This window comes from Dromaius novaehollandiae, chromosome 1, assembly GCF_036370855.1.
Source record: "Dromaius novaehollandiae isolate bDroNov1 chromosome 1, bDroNov1.hap1, whole genome shotgun sequence".
NCBI classification, from domain to species: domain Eukaryota; kingdom Metazoa; phylum Chordata; class Aves; order Casuariiformes; family Dromaiidae; genus Dromaius; species Dromaius novaehollandiae.
In genome coordinates this window covers 102,622,558-102,639,939 of record NC_088098.1, presented here as the reverse complement: position 1 = coordinate 102,639,939, position 17,382 = coordinate 102,622,558, and the positions used below count along the sequence as shown (strand labels likewise).

Below are 17,382 nucleotides of genomic sequence, written 5' to 3'. Positions count from 1 at the left end.
CTGGACTGTCTCTGCAGAAGCAGAACACATACAGAAGCAGGGCATGACTGATCATGCCTGGCTGTAGCTCTGTAAAAGTTAGATGCTGAGCCTGGGCTACCCATCTGGACTCTTTCAGAGATCAAAGTAGAAAGATGAGCACTCATGCATGGTACTTCACCCAGTGAATACAGGCATGCATCCCAAGAGACAACCCAGAATAAATGCCTAGAAGTTAGCCAGCTAAAGTCATGAAGAATGATCCTGCTGGCAAAGGCTGAGGCACCCAACCTAGTGACTAGCTCTGATACTTTAGCTGCAAGTGCGGTTCCCAGAGCTCCCTCAGGAAGCTGGCTCAGTAGCTCAGGCTCCCTTGGAAATGGCAGGACAATCCAAGACTGAAGAAGCAGAGATGAAATGCTCTTCTCTTTTTAGGAGAAAGAGGCTCCTCTATGCCATGGTTTGGGTACATTGATGGAAAAACCCGAGTGAAAACAGCTGAGAGAAGAAAAGGCATGGATTACACCAATGCAGGGCATTAATGGGTGTGACATGTAAGGCATCCAGCTAACAGCAATGAGTGAAGTCAATGGCATCCCCAGCATCAAACCAAGGCTGTAAACTCAGGAAGCTTCTCCTTTGGGTGGAAACTAAAGATGGGCCTGTTGACCATTAGACTATAGGGCCAGTTCGCATTTGTTATACAAACACTTAAACCTTCTCTGCTTGCATTTTCATAAAACTAAGACACCTAAGTAAAGTCAGCTGCCTCTTAGAACAGGTCTTGATAAGCTCATCATAGTAAACCACCACTGAACTTTTTTTTTTGCTGAAAAAAATTCCAGGTTTCTCTTTTCACACCGGCCACTTTCCTTAGCAAAAAAATAAACAGCTATTGGCATTACTGTTTTACTTTTTTTTGGGGGGGGGGGTTGTTTGTTTTTGGGGGGGGGGTTTGCTTTACCACCAATTATTTTAGCACTGAGGAGGACTCTTGTATTTCCCTTCAGTATATCATCATCTATTTACGAAACACAGCATGGCCAAAGCACAGATCATGCCCATGAAGTTCAACATTATGGTTTGCTTTCAAATCAAGGAGCGAACTGCTGATATTATTGGGATTCAGCTTACAATACCACAGGATAATTACATTTAAAAAAAAGAAAAGTATTTCAGGCCATTCATTTCCACTTTTTTATGCCAAAGAATGTTAGCATTATTTCCACATGAAGTCAAGTTAAGATGATTTAGGGTTCTTGTGAGCCTTCACACCACCTAGCTAGTTTCTCAAAATTCAAATAATTTAAGTTTCTTTCCAATTTGTTGGGAAAGAAACAGATGCAACAGAAGGAAAGGATCATAACCCTGCAAAGGGCCAAACCCTTTCTAGGGTGACATGGAATAAAGACTAATAAAAGTCCAGGGTAACTGTAACAGGAACAAGACAGGAGGATCTCCAACAGCCATCTGATTTGTTGAAAGATGACCGTGTGGGCGCAAAAAACAATGGTAAGTGTTTTACCTTTCCAATCTAACGGTGAAGAAAATATTAACTTTTAATATACTCTTAAAATACGGCAACTTTTATCCTCTCTGAATCTTTCCTGAGCCTCATCAGAAACAGAAAGGAGGGGAGTGCCTTGCTCATCTCTGGAAGGGAACTCCTCACTTCATCAAAACAGTCAGTCATTCTCAGAAAAAGCAACTGCTTTCACTTCTCGGTTTTGCAAGAACTTGGCACAAAGGGCTTTCCTGAAGCAAACCTGACGACGCCTCCCAGAGAGAGCAAACCGACCGTACAGCGACTGCAGCACCCGGATGTCCAACAGGCTCAGGTAACAGATGCAAGCCATGTAGCTCTTGCAGCTTTTGTAGCTGTCTTTGGTTAGACAGATGGTCTTTTACTAGACCTTTATTCTTCAGGTATAGTAGAAAGGTTGAATCTACTTAACGCAAAAGATGTCCCCCACTGTAAATCTTCTGTTGTCTAAACCCATCTAGCATTAAGTGTCTCAAGACGCAAGACTTTATTATTCAAATGGTTGTTTCTAGCTTGCTTGCCCCTTCCCTACTGATTTCTCTCTGTGCATCCTGTAACAGTCACTCACTCTAGGCTGATTTTCTGTTAGGTGGCCTGGTGTCTACTGTAGTAGCCACACTTCTGGAGTTTAGCTTCTAAAACCAAATGCACATTATGGAGACTACTAAAAAGAGTTCAGTCTACACATTTTGGCTCACCAAAGAATCAGGAGAATCCCAAATGGTCTACATGCAACAAGGTTGAAGAAAGAGATACTAAATTAGACCCACGATGCTGTTGATGACAATCAGATACCTTTCTCTGTGGAATAATCACCTAGCAGAAGTCCCATTAGCACTTTAAGCTAGGGCTTTTAAGCTAGACTTCACAAAAAATGGCAGAAGCAAGAATTTGCTAAACAGCTTGCAGAGAGCTCGTTGCTGATGGTTCCAGTAATCAAATACATTGATACAATGAAGAACAGTCCAACAGTCCCCAACTGGGAGATTTATAAGGTATTTCCCCACTCCCTTTTATGCTTATCTCTAGTTTTCAAAATTCATTAAGCTTCTGATAACTATCAGTATGTCAGGAAGTGGCTTGCTACTAGCTGGATAATAAAGTAATAAAAAAATCTGTCCACAAAATATTCAGAGTCAACCAGCAAGCACTGTCTTAGTGCTCCTTCCTAGGTGTCTCAGTGCTTAGGCAGGGAAGGACTGCCTTGCTTTCACAGCTAGTGCCAAACAGTGCAGATACACACATCCAACAAGAGTCTTAATAGGATTGTTTGATTTCATGCTAAGCTGAAATTCAACTCTCCTGACCAGCTGCAAATAGAGAAGTATTAAACCTTTCTATCACATCAAAACAAACTAAAGATTGAGGTACTGGAGGGAGAACTGTAGCTACAAAGCTATTTATGGATATCAGTCACCAGCCTGGAAGAGAAAAGTCCATAAGCAGTTCATTACATTGCAGCCAACATGGACCAAAGCTGTTGTAGCTGGGCTTGATGTGTGGTCAAACAAAGCCATGGAGGTGTACGCTCATCACAGCTAATTCTACTGGAATGAAATCAGTTTTCTTTTCCTTTCTCCAAGATCTATTTCTGTCTAAGCTCCCTGACAGCACCAGATCTAACCCATGCCAAAAGATCAGGTCACGTTTAAGGCACAAAAGCCCCAGTAAAGAAAGCCATCCACATTTTTAGGTTAAGTCTACAGCAACATTTTGCATAACTCAGATGTCTGTCATCCAAGGCTTTCAACACATTCCTTAAATATTGTTCTTCCCTCTACTCTAGATAAATATCATTACTGAGTGATAAGGAAGATAGCCACATGCAAAACTGAAGAAAGGTTGCAAGATTTGTTTTAGGTCATCCAGCAGCTGCACTGGGAACAGACTGTTTTAAGACTTGCAGTCCCTGTAGAGATGTCCACTTGCAAGAAGGCTTCTCAGTTGCCCACAGCAAAGACTATACTAGTGAAGCTTGGTATCAGGTAGCAAAATAGTTAAATTGTCTTACAGCAGCAGTGGCAGCAGCAGATTATCAGGCAGGAAGAAGGTTAAACCAGCCCTAACAGCTGAGGTACCTCTTAGCTACATACATGTCAGGGAGGACGAGGTTTCAAAGCAGGCCCTCCCGTTGCACTCAGTCCCCTGTGACTGACCCATTTCATGAAGAGCCATTTGTGTCATGCCCTGTCGCTGCTAGAAGAGCAGCACCGACAGAATACGTGCAACAGCAGTTAAGTACCGAGTAAAGAGAAAGGTTGATTAAGGGCTTGGTTTAATATTAATTCCCTGCATATTCTTTTCTCAGCATTTCTCACCGAAGTTTAGCCTCTTTTTCTGAAAACAACTCTGAACACTAAGCATTCCACAGGCCCCATAGAAAAGAGCCAGGAGAAAAGAGCCATACCCCTGGATGGAAATATCCCGACACCAAAGCATGCTGGGATCCTCCACAGATCCCTTTAGCTCAGGGGCTCAGCACAATGGTAAAGACTAACTTCATAAAGACCTGCATATTCACCTTGAGGAAAGAAGGAACAGCTTCATCCGCCTCTGAAATGTTTCTCCTCTAATTCGGGTGCATTCACATTTTAATAGCATGCAGCAACTCTACACCTAAAATTTAAAAGGCAAAGTAAAACACTGTTGTAGAAAAAGGGCGCTAATCATTGATCTACTAGTGGGTCACAGCTTTAAGTCCCCATTAATGCTTAACTGATGAGGTCTGTACTCCTTTGTCAAGTGTTATAATTGTGGCTGTTAAGCCTGCATCACCACATTTTCCTATAAAGCACCTGAAGGACTGTAACCAATTTTAGAAAACCTTATCTCAGATTGCATTGCAGCATAAGAAAAAAAATCAACACCTTTTGTGATGTACCTTCTCATATATAGATGGTAAATGACAACTACAAAGAGATTTTATACAGATTTTGACAGAATTAAGGGCTGTTAAAAATACATTAAAAAGCAATGCATTCCCATGTGGAAAAAAAAGTGAGGAGAGAGTATCCTTATCACCGATGACCTAAGGCAATATCTTAAAGATGGCAAAATAAAGGCAAGGATAACAAAAATTATATTTTAACGCTCAGAAACGTTCAAGTGCTCTCAAAATCTCAAGCACAAGGAGTTCATATCTCCTTAATTGCTTCTCTTTGGAGAGATGGACTTGTGGATAAAGCAAAACAAGCACACAAAAGGACCTCCCCCTCTCAAAAGCTCTCATAATAAGGAAAACTTCATGTATATTTACTGTAAGAGTTCAAACCTTCCTATATCAGTGTTTGTGACTGACATGAAAGTCAGCTAATTTGCTTTACCCATATCCACAGTGTATGTAACTAATTAAAATGTATCGAGTTAATTCCGGTATTCAATATATCCAATAAAGTATCTATGTCACCACTGATAAATTAAAAGTGTTAAAAGAGGTATCTGTTAGCCACCAGACTACTTTTGTAAATATGAAGTAAACAATTTCCAGACATGCCTGATATCTGTTCTGGCAGTTCATTCTTATTGTATCAACTATATTTTTTCCATTTGTACAGGTTGTAATAACTACAGTGCTGAAAGTGAATGTGACAGCTTCCAAACAAAGCTATCTAAAATTAGCAAGAATACAAAATTTACGAATATAGCAGTGCAGAATTAGGGGAAAAAAAGTTAAATCACAATTTCTGTTGTTGAAGTATAATACTAGTATTAAAATTACATTCTTTGTAACAGAAAATCCTCAGCATTGAAGGCTTTCTGCAAGAGCATTTATTTTTTGCAATTTTAATTTTTTCAATGCTATCTGTTATTGACAGTCCAGGTAACCACACTGCATTTAAACTTAAACTGTGGATCCATTAAAAACATGAAATCCTTTTTCAAATGCAGGTCATTTGCTAGCAATAATTACAGACAACATCACACAAAGCTTTGGTGACCCACAGCAATGCTCTGGGTCAGTATGTCTGAAAAGCACGGGCCAAATCCTGCACGCCCTCTATCCAGGCAGTCTCCAGTGACTCCTGAAGGCTCTCCATGACAAAGGAAATCAGTTCATATTTTCCATGCTGGAAAAAGGATGGGATGAGGACAAGAGAAGAAAAGACCCTGAGATTTCATACAGTTCATGAATGTTTCAGCTTCAAAGGGGCAGAAGAATAAGAATATGTGAAAATTAACACATTGAGATTTCTACAGACCTTTTTTTAAAAAGAAAATAGAAGACCTGTAATATTCTACAGTAACAGTCAATCCACCAGAGTGAGTACTAGAGTCGGATGTCAGTCCACCAAGAAGAATACTGCAGGATCTATTATTTTCACACTGTCAGGCATATGTGGTCACAGTAACGGGGTTTCAGAGGTTGGTCCGTATTTGCATTAAATCAGGAACAAGTTGAATTATAGGCATATAAAATCAGCATGAGTAGGAAAAAAAACCTAATGAAATCACACATCATGTTAATTTGGATTCTCTGTTTTATATCCCTAGCTACAAATAACCTTTGTCTCCTCCCAATTTTATTCCTATATGAGGAAAAAAAACCCCCAGCATCCCTGAGCATGCCCTAACCCTTGTCCCCTGGCAGGTTACCGAACCCCTGGCCTGCCCCAGGGTGCCTTTGCTGAGGATGGATCCAGCCACAGGCGCAGCAGCTGGCCCCTGGCAGTCTCAACCCAATGGGCTTCTCCTGTGCTCCCGCTGCCACCAAACAGGCATTAATGGGTGTTTTTCCCCCTGTCCAGCCACCCACCTTCATGAAATCTGGAGAAGCTGAATTGCCTTTTGAGATTTTAACCCTTCAGTTAAACTGGGTGGAAACTGGTTAGCTGATGAAGAGATGGATTGCATAAAGTTCATTTCCTTAGGAAACCAGGCTGATAAGAACACGTACACTGCAATAAGCTCCAGCGCTGACCTTTCTTCTGAGGTTTGGACTCTGTACGTGTACCTCACAAACCACATAGAAATAAAGGGTCCCTTTTCCGAAAAGCTTTCAAGCAAGTTTGTGTAAGTTAGTGTACGGAACAGCTGTTTGTACTTGGAAAGGTGAGCTATCATCAGTAATCTAAACTAATTTTGTTTATACAGCACTGAATTCAACCTATTTGTTTTTGTTCTCAATTTTTCAGGAAAAGATCATTTTCCAGATATACTGTAGACAGAGATCCTACTTTGCCCCTTTATGACTAGGCTTTTATTTCCCAGAGGAACATTGCACCTATTTCCAGGGTATCTGGATTCCTCATATTTAATCTTGCATTCTTAATGCAGACAAGTTGCTTTTAGCCCATGATCAGGCCAAATAAGCTTTACAGAACGATTCTGTTCACACTTTAGAGTTTTACTGCACATCCCTGAAACATCCACTTAACACGGGATGTTACGGTCATGTCAATTCTTCCTACTCAAACTAATTCTGTAACTGCAGAATTACATACTGCCTTATCACTACACTGAACTAGTCGCTTGCAAAACTCATAAAATACCTTTGTTTGAAGGTCTTTACTGCTGTTTCCAAAATGGATGAAAAATTTCAAAATTACATTTACATTCCCCCCCCCCCCCCCCGCCTCCCCCAAGAAGCCTTATTGGGAACCCCCTGAGATGTTCAGATAGATAAAAACACTGCCTGGAAACCGGGTTTTTTTTTGTTCTCTGTGCAACTGAGGTGGAATTAGAATGCGTAAGAGATTTATACTATCATCTCAATTTTTCATAGTGCCCAGTGCTTAATTAAGCTTTATACGAAGTACAGGGTTGACTTCATGTAAAGCCAAGCACAGCTACAAAACTGCTCGATGGGGCTGAAAGATTGCCAGAAGTCACAGGATATAAGTTTTCTCCTAAATGTGAAAAGGACCCCTAGGATTGTATTTGCTTTTGTTACATACTCTCCATGAAAGTCCTCCTTCTGCTATTATCCATTAAAAATTCTTCTTGCTACAGAATTGTTTACCGTATATTGTACTAATTAAAATAGATGACATAAAGCTGGGCTCTACAGATAACGCATTCCCTTGTATACAACAGAACAAAACAGTGTTTTCTCTTAATGCAATTTTTTTCCCCTGAGATTAACTTTGATTAATCCATATTTCATTCACATCTGGACTCAGTATGTATTCCTTATTCAATACAGAGAAAGAGGGAAGCTACTAGGGACAAATACTCAGCTGCTTTGCAGTAGCCTCATTTGTCCCCTGGGAGCTTCTTGCATATGCAAGGATGGAATTAATCCCATTAAGCAAAGTGTTATCCCCCCAAATTAGCTATTAGATGTGCATTAATTATTTTAATCTGTTTCTTGAAAACCGTTCAAAGAAGTTACCCTATTTTTACAGACAAAATATTAGGAGTAAAGCTATCCAAATCGATGGCATTTTCTCCACTTAAGAGGATTATATTCAGGCTTATCTCATCCAAATGGAATAAGAAACACAAGTGAATATAAATAAATGTCCCAATTCCCTTCCCACTAAAGGCCAGATTCTGCGATGGGGTCAATTCACTCCCAACACCATTGATTTCAAAGGAAGTCAGCACAGGCCATTTACTTCAAAGAAAACAAGATTTAATCCCAAAGCAGACATGTACATGCATTCAAGGCTATACAAAAGACATGCAGTGATATACAGATAAACAATAATAATCAGAAGATGTATGCAAATGTTTTCTCTAATACTATATTCATAATACATGTATGTCAAGAGAAGAGTTTATGGGGCTTTTCCCTTACTTCAAGCGAAGAGCCTAATGACGCTAAGTGATATTTCTTGTGTCCATATTTTGTACTCACAGAAGCATTTACAGTACAGAAAAATAGCCTTTATACTGAAATTTTGACGTTTAAAAAAATCAGTATTACGAAAATACTTACTTTAACAAACTTAAGCTTTGGAAGCTGTGATGGTATCATGTTTTCAGACTAATTTTGTAATTTGTTTGGCACATCGTTTTCACGTGCCTGCACATCATACATCAGCAAAAAATAGTTGTCACTGAATCCTTTACTTCAAACAGCATTATTTCTATAGAAATTCACCCCAAAGTGTCTATTTCTATTGCATTAACAGAAATTATTGCTGGTCTCCTCAAAAGCCATGAAAAGAGCTACATTAGAATGATTTATTAAAAAGCAAAAAAATATAGGAGGGCACAGATGGTTCAGCTCATTACAAAGGACCACATGTATATCCAGCTCTACAAACAATTTCATTGAGGTGGAGCACAGCACATGCACAAGACACAAGGTTTGGAGAAAAAAGTCAATGTGCATTAAGCAAAAGAACTGTGCCTTTATAACTCTTTATTTGACATGGTTTAGAAAATAAAATTGGTTCACAAAAAAGAGTGGGGAAAAATTGACTGTGTGTTTATCCTTTTAGTCAATTCTCAGTTTAGACATGAAGCAAGAAATCATTACCTAACAGATTCCATATAGTCACCTCAAATTTTAAATTTCAAATATGATAGCATCCATGGTCACACAGTATTTTCATATCTCAAATTAAATACATATATGTGTGTGTGTGTGTATATATATTTATACAAACACTATTTTAAATAGAAAAATACATTCCATGTCATATGTTGGCAAAAACACTATAAAGAAATAATAAGCAAAACTGTACTGACTTAGAATAATTTTATTCTGCCAAGCTAGTGCTGTAAGCCTCCTAAAGCCGAACCTCCCTGCTATAAGTCTCATTCTGTTACAGTGCCTCACTGTAATGCATCTCAGTCTCACCAGTTTACGATCAAAATAGCTATAAAGTGTCTAAAAAAAGTCAGACCATCTGAGACAGAGAAAGCTTCTGTTCAGGTATTTTATTATATCATGCTAACAATCAGTAATCCAAACCGTACCATTCTAAGACACTGATTTATCGCCTTGGTAGAAACATTCTCTCTCTCTTCCGTGTTACATTTCTAGCACTAACTATTATAATATTGGTAGCACATAAGGGGAAAAAAATCCTTAACAAATCCCAGGCAAAATTATTAGATATTCTCTAGGGACAGTAAGAAGAACAGTTTTACAATGAGATTTACAAACTAGAAAAAGCTAGGTAAAGTAACACACTGAATATCCTGCTTCGCTTGAAATTCTGGTCTGACCGTGGCTTAGAAATGTCCCCTAGATTGGCTCCTCGGAGATTTCTGCAGCTTTTAAGAGATTACACTAAAATCTGCAGACAGTCACGCCATCTGCAGATAACCTGATATCAGGATTAGAATTCATGCACAACTAATTTGTAATACAAGACATAACAGAGTGATTAAGATTAAAAAAAAAATCTCATTTCAAAGTTAGTCATACTTTTTGTTTTTTATGAAGTGTCAGTAAGTTATATGTTAAAAATGAAATAATTCTATTATTTGAATTTATCCTAGCAGATTAGCACATTTCTAGTGAACAGATTACATTTGCTTGTTTGCATACAGACTTGCTTCTAATGAAGATCATATTTCTCTTCTGCAACTCTACTGGAAACGCTGGGTAGATGAGCAGTCAAGTTCTGCTAGTATACAAACAGTTTAAATTTTACCATCCATGCATTTACTTATGAGTGCTGAAATCAACAATAAAAGCTCTAATCAAAGTTATTAACAACTGTGGGTCAAACTCTGAACTCATTTTCAACTCCAGAAACTCTGACTGACCGTACCGATGACCACTGAAATGTTTGGTGCATGATCTAGTACAATCAAAATCAAAGTGTGGCTCATGACTCTCTCATTTTCTTGGAAAAAATGTATTGCTAATTTGTTCAATAATTACTCACTTTCCAACTGATGGAGCAAAATTAATATACACATGTTTTTAGACAGGAATTGTATATTTTATTTTTATTATTGAGCAAAAGTGTAGAAGTGAGGGAGGTTAGTTCTACAGTCTGCTTGCAAGTATCATAAAGAATTTGGCATTTCTGTCTTTTGTATCTGAGTTCCACAATTTGCAAAGGCAACTCTACGTCAAAAGAGAAGAATCCTAGCAGTTTCAATAAAATCATGTTTGAGTTTATCTAAAAAACTTACTTTGTAACCTTATTCGGTTACATAGGAATGGAAATCTATGGACAAGCATTGAGGTGATTATACCGTTTTAAAATCAGAATGGTCCTACCCAAACAACTTATGCACAAACTTTCTAAGTACTTGTTAAAAGGCTGACAAAGAGTACATTTTATTTAGAGAATCTTAACGGTGGAAAAAGCCAGAAGACCACAACACTGGGTATGTTATATTCTGTCATTATCCACAGACTGTTCAGGTTTTTTCTCTTATTTTTTAAAATTACTCTGTGCTATGAAGAGTTAGACAAATCGGACTCCTAAACATGAAAGACATTTGCACTTAAATGGTACTCTTGGTGCTCATCAGTACAGTTTAGGAAAAGCCACAAAATACACAAGCAGTGAAATCAACCAAGAACACCGCTTTATGCTTGCCATCTGCTGTGGACATTGCATGTTACACTCTCCAAACTGGTTTTAATAATAGCTTTATAGTTATAGTCAAGTGGAAAAGGACTACATTATTATCCTTTGCAGACAGATAAATCACATTTCTCATACCTATCCAACCTGCTCACCTCTATGTTATAGCTTTCCATCCTAACCACTAATTGTCCTTTTACTAGATTTCTTTCCGTGTTAACAAAGATACATTTCTCTCTGTAGGTACTATACGACCTTAAGAAAACTTCTTTGCCTTCATGTCTACTATATTCTAGATATGCTGTACTTTGATCAGAAAGGATCAGATCCATGTTTCAGTGCGGACCATATCAAATCAGAGCCTGATGCCATAACTGCAGAAAGCCAAACACATTTTCTTGCTCCAACCCCTTGCCGCTACGTTCCAGTTCAGTCTTAGAAAATCCTCCATCATTTCCACTGGAAAGAGGCTCTTCCTAGCGTGCTACAGCCCATCAGCATCAGGCTGGCCGTGCCATTTCGGGAACACCTCAGGAACGAGCTTCCCAACAGATTGCCAATGCTTTTGCTGTTTACTTTCTCCTCCCCACAGGCAGGAAATCCAGTCACTGAGGGAGTCTGCTCCCTGCAGCTGCTCATCTCTGTCGCTGTCTAACCTGCTGCGCTGCCCCCCACTTGCACAACATAAGCTAGCTGCTTCTTTTAGAAATCGCCATCCTCTTCATCTCCTAGGACAGGTAACTATCAGTAAGGTCAAGTTTATTTTTTCTATTCCATTTTTTCAGCCTTTCTTCTTTTCTTCCTTGTTCAAGGAAGTTCCAATCAACTGTTTTATGGTAAGCTTTACAGTATTTCTGAAAGCCAGCTGCGAAGCTGGTTATGAAATAGCTTGAAGATCCTTTTTATACAGATTTTTTTTCCCCTACACAGAGAGAATCACAAATGGCCCCATTTGCTCATCTGATAGCCAACTGCAACAGTCGCAATACCCCTGACCACCGAGCCCCTTTCACATAGGAGCTGCAGCAAATAAACAGACCCATACTCATGGTCCCTCACGCACAACCCCAGCCCCTTTGAAGCCTCAAAGCGAGACATTACGGTTTCCTTAGATACTAATCTACCCCCCTACACACCCGCCCCAGCAAACACACATCTGAGACTTTGTTAGCAAAGCCAGGCAATACCAGGTGCATCTGAGAAAGCACTTGCTGAGAGTAGCTGAAAGCTGCAGTAACCAAGCTAGAAATTGTTACTGCAAAATAACATAAGCGTAGAACAAGTCCTTGTAATTTCAGGGCTCTTCAGTCTCTCTTTTTACAGGAGGGAGTACAAAAAGAAGTGCTGGACCAAAACAGGGCAACCCATATGTAGCATTTTCCTTAAATCTGAGTCACAGACATCCTTTTCCCAACCTTAGTATTCAGGACTTCGGGGAGATTAGGGCAAACAACCAATCCTCTGAGAAAAGCCATGCACTATCTGATCGGTAAACCCACTGACGCAAGAAACAGCAGTAACTTCTGATCTACATCCCACCTCTGCTAAGTGCTAGGCACTGGAGAAACACTGCACAGGTTTTCAACGAAATAAATATAGGCATAGTGCCAACCCCACTACAGAGCATGGTACATCATACACAGGGACTAGCTTTCCTTTGAAGTATCTGGCTCCAAAGGAAGCCCTTTAACACCTTGAAGGCAATATGTATGTGATGTAATCTTACACACCAACGCATTTTTTTTTAAAACAAGATGGGGGTGGCAAGGGGTTGTTTGTTTTGAAATGCATGGCTGTCTCTGCAGTAGTTGTTCCATGCATCCACGAAATGAGATACCCCAGAGAGCTGAGCAGAAACAAGTGAGAACAATACCTTGATATGTAACATTATGGACCCTAGTGCCTGAGCTGAAGAATTCAGCTCTCAGCACGTCCCTGGAGCCTGGAAAAGACACCCCCACTAAACGATCATGCGTTGCACAGCTAGACCAGGGGGTAACACAGCAGTGCAAGTGTAAATGCTGCCCAACTGCCTAAGACAAAAAGAGAAGGCTACTGAATGCAGGTCAAGCTGCAAGATTTTTGTTTTGGGTTTTTTTTTTTTTTTGGCAAAATATAGATCTCTTTTTCAGAAGCGGACTTTGCCTCTGGAATTGAAAAATGAAACTGCTGGAGAAGATAACATATTTGTGTCAGTATAGAGTGACCACTGATACACGAACTCTCTCTTCTCTTTTATAAAAGGCATCCAGAATTGCTGCATGAAGGTTTTGAATATTTCTTGCCAACTCCCACTCCCCCATAAAGAGCAACTGGAAGGTCTCAATTTGAATAACTGACTTTAAGAGATGTAGGGAAAAATAAGTCAAGTTACTATGTCAAAGAGCAGGAGAGCCCTGTTTGTGCATCTAAAATGTACTGTATTATCTCCCCTGAGCAAGCAACAAAAGTCTTACCAATTTTTAAGATGCAGGAATGAAACATGGTTTCCTACATTAATTTTAAACATTGTAATTTAGAAGTCAGAGTAAAGATCCAGAAGTTTAAATTCTAGTCTTACAAGGTTTAGGATATAGCGTTCTCATAAGAAATATGAATTCTAGGTAACTACAAAATGCAAGACAGTTCATAGAGCTGTGATATTTTAAGACTTCTGGTATTAGCTGCAATTAGAAAACAAAATTAGAAAACAAAAGCATTAGAAAATATTTCTAAGAAAAAGCTGGAAGGTTTTTTGTTTAATCAAAAAGATTAAGCAAAGGTTAAGCAAAGGTTTTTTGCTTAATCAAAAAGATTAAACCATCTCATCCTAAACACGTGACAGAGTTGCAATAAACAAAGTAAAAAGAATCTATATCGAACTTCTGCTAAACATCTGAAACTCAAAACCATCTGTTTTTCCTCTTCCCCATTACTTTGCATTTATGTTGCCTCAGAGCAATGTAAATGCTCCTGGAACTACTATTGATAAGTCAGTGACAGATGTCCTGAAAAACACACAGAGATAAAACAGGATCCTGCTCAGAGGCCATCATCCAGAACTGCAGGACTTGCCTAAATCACTCGTGTTACTTTGTTCAAACAACCTCCTCAAACCTTTTGGTTCATCCATTCCCACTTTCTCTTCACGTAGGCACAACATGCTTGCTGTCTGTCCCTTTCATACACACACACTCACGTACAATACCCTATACTAAGGGATATGTAGGTATCTGTATATATCTATATACAAACACACACATGCCACATGCACACATGCACACCAGCCATTCCTTCTCATCTGCCTGGTGGGCAACAGAATAGAGCAAGGATGCTGAGCACCAAAAATAACTCTTGTAACACTAGTGACTTTCACACAGCATGCAGATGCGTGTGTAAAAGGCAAAAAAGGGTCAGTGACGAAGGGAGTTGCTCGCCTTGCTCAGCCTGGTTGCAGGAGAGCCTCCCTGCCTTCCCCTTCAGCAGCTGGAGGGTGCTGGGGACCGCAGCACGGAGGAAGTCACACCACCTTTGAAATGGCTCTCAGCACAGCACTCCCACCTCCCAGGCGGTTTCCTTGTGCAGGGTCCCTTGCCCTGCCTTGCCCTCTGCTCTGCATTGGAAGAGAGCGCCTGTGGCTCACATCAAACCACCTCCATCATCTCCACTGCCTGGCTCTACAGCTGTGTCACTCTTGCCTTGCTTTACACCAGTGTCTGGTAGGAGAAGAGTGCGGTAGTTTGGGAAGGGTGATAAAAAGCTGGTTAACAGCAGAAGGGATCTGAAAGAGCAGGTGTGGAAAAGAAGAATAAGCAGCTTTAAAAGGACCTAATAAAAACAGACAGTACCATATTTTCAGTTTGAGTAGAGAGGGTACTGCAGATTCATTTATAATTTGCGTACTGCATTTAAAGGAAGAAACCTAAGCAATACAGCCACAACAGTGGAAAATAAAACTATTTCATCTGTACAGCATTTTCTGTCATGTTCTCTCACTACAGGCAGTTGCTCCCATCAGTGGACAAGCCCTGCCTCCAGCTCAGTAAGCAACCCTGAAGCATGTCCCTATTACGAGAGAACGACAGCGTAACAGGTTAATATCGAACAGGTTAATAAATGAATTCAGCATACTGTATCTTAGGATACTGGAGAGTTTGGGTGGTGCTTTACAGCAAGTTGTGTTTAGTAGCTTAATGGCATGGAGAAAAGAGCTATAAAATCAGCTGTTATTCTTCCTTATCCACATGCTTATATATAGTATTCCTAGCTCCTAGGACTACACTACTACTCTGCTCCCTAGTGTAGCTGTTAAGCCCAGTCATTGCAATCACAGAAGCTGGTAAATTAATCAATAAGCCCAAACCAAAGTCTCCATGGGAGATCACGTTGCATCTCTCCTTTAAAATACTGCAACAGTGTAGCACAAAAACCGGCCTTGAGAGGTAACAGACCTTCAGACATTAAAAAAGTAGTTATAAGGCACAGGAAAACAAGAAGATAACATACAAAAACTACATGAAGTACAGCCTGTTAAAGTTTGTGATGAAGAGAGGACAAAACTATTAACAAGAGAGTAGACAAAAAGCAGTCTAAAACAATCAGTTTTGTTTTAAAATATATTTTTTTTACACATTATTCATCAACTTTCTCTTGATATTAGTCTTCAATTGTTAGCAAGGATTATGTTGTACTTGGTATTTATATCACTTAACCACTAAAGCATTTTTCTTTGCAAAAATATGAACGTGTTAAATTTCATACTTAACATGTTAATTTATGCTAAAAGAGAAATAACTACACAGAGCCCAGATTATGTCCTCCTTGAAGGAGCAAACTCAAGTTCTAACTGAAACTTGTGAGTAAACCTGTCTATTTGAATACTCTTTTCAACCTTGCAATGAGCCTGATAATTCAGCCAAAAAAGCTGAATTAGTCTGTTGAGGAATTGAACTTTGAAGAAAATTGAATGTGTGCTCCTAAGTCACTTTGGTGATGGAAAATCTCACCTTTTGGTGCCTAACATTGTTAGCTGAATATGCATATTAAAAAGTTCAAGCTACATGTATTAGCATGCAATAAGCAAAAACATTTTTTCATTGCTAACAGTAAAGTTGTTTTTATTTTAAAGAGATAAGACCCTATGGCACTAAAAAAAAAGGGGGGGGCAAAAAATTTGCCTGCATGTAGCTATATCCAGTAGGGCTACATAAATAAAATTACATCTTTGCTTAAATGCTCACAGAGCACAACAGCTCAGAGTATCTGTTTGGAGGAGATTAGAATTTACAAACATTTTCATCCTGAAAAATTAGAACCCAAATATTTTTGTTGTTATGTTTTTTTTGCCTAGGACATGTTACTTTTACATTATTTCCTTACATGTCAGAAAGAGAAATAAAACCATATATGCTTTCATGTAATATTTAATTTTTAATACTCGCAAAATCATTCTTTTTAAGATATATATCAAACAAAATGTCTTTTCTAAAACAAAGCATCTCCTGGCTGTGTTATAAGGAACCTCTTTTGATGAAAGAGTAAAAACAGAGCAGATTGCCAATTAACTCCAGAACAAAGCATTAAGTCTCAATATTTTGGGATCACTTGCTTTTGTATAATTCAGTAAGATTATCTTCGCTATATGATACTGAAAGATTAACGTTTATCAATTTAATTCACTGCAGTTATACGTGAAACTTTTTAACAGCCTGAATTTTAAGTTTAGTCTACACAGTTTCAGACGGAGAAAAGTCAACTATGGGATGGCAAAGAAAACCCTTTTACTTAAACTTCTCCGATTTAGTTAATAATTATCTGCCTTGGGGTATAGATCACCTTTATCTATATTGCACTGAACTATACCACCAGCCTTTAATGAAAAATACAGGTGACGGAGGCCTACCAGACCACAGACTTGGCCTGACTGGTTCTCCAAAAAGGCCAAAACTCAGTTTTCTGTGGCTTGTTTCTGCCCGGCAAGTATCAGCTCAGCTGTGTGCTACCGTTTACGATAAAAGGCAGCAGCAGACCCCACGGGAGTCAGCCTCGCACACAGAAACACATGAGTTCACAGAAGTCATCATCTTTCTGACTATACGTGGGTTTTTTTTCTGTTTTTAATCTCCACAGTGCAGCTACATATGTTCCATTGCCCAAGCTGGGCCTCAGACTCACAACTAGGTGATGCTCTGACACTTGAAGACATTTATTGAACCAGCTATTGTCACCAAGATTTCCCCCACGTAAGTCTTAAAGCTAATCTATTTGCCATATACCTCATCTCCCTGCAGAAAAGCTTTTCAGCTCATCAGCATGTCAGCAAGTTTCAAATCAAAACCGCAGGGTGTAACGAGGGCAAGAGCAGATAACACAGGTGACCATTGCTAAATATTCAGTAACTCATAAAGCTACAGACACAGCGAGGAACTATCTACATAC

General features: G+C 39.2%; 1 protein-coding gene across 2 annotated transcripts in view; it reads right to left on the bottom strand.

Moving 5' to 3' along the window:
- Positions 1 to 17,382, bottom strand: part of CD247 (CD247 molecule) — a 61,708-nt gene that overhangs the window by 17,512 nt on the left and 26,814 nt on the right. Inside the window, exon 1 of one of the 2 annotated variants that reach the window (XM_026093282.2) lies at positions 4,044 to 4,127. The exons of the other annotated variant lie outside the window; for it this stretch is intronic. The gene's annotated coding sequence lies outside the window, so the exon portion shown is untranslated. Of the gene's footprint in view, positions 1 to 4,043; positions 4,128 to 17,382 lie in introns of those variants that run through there. 2 annotated transcript variants of the gene reach the window in all.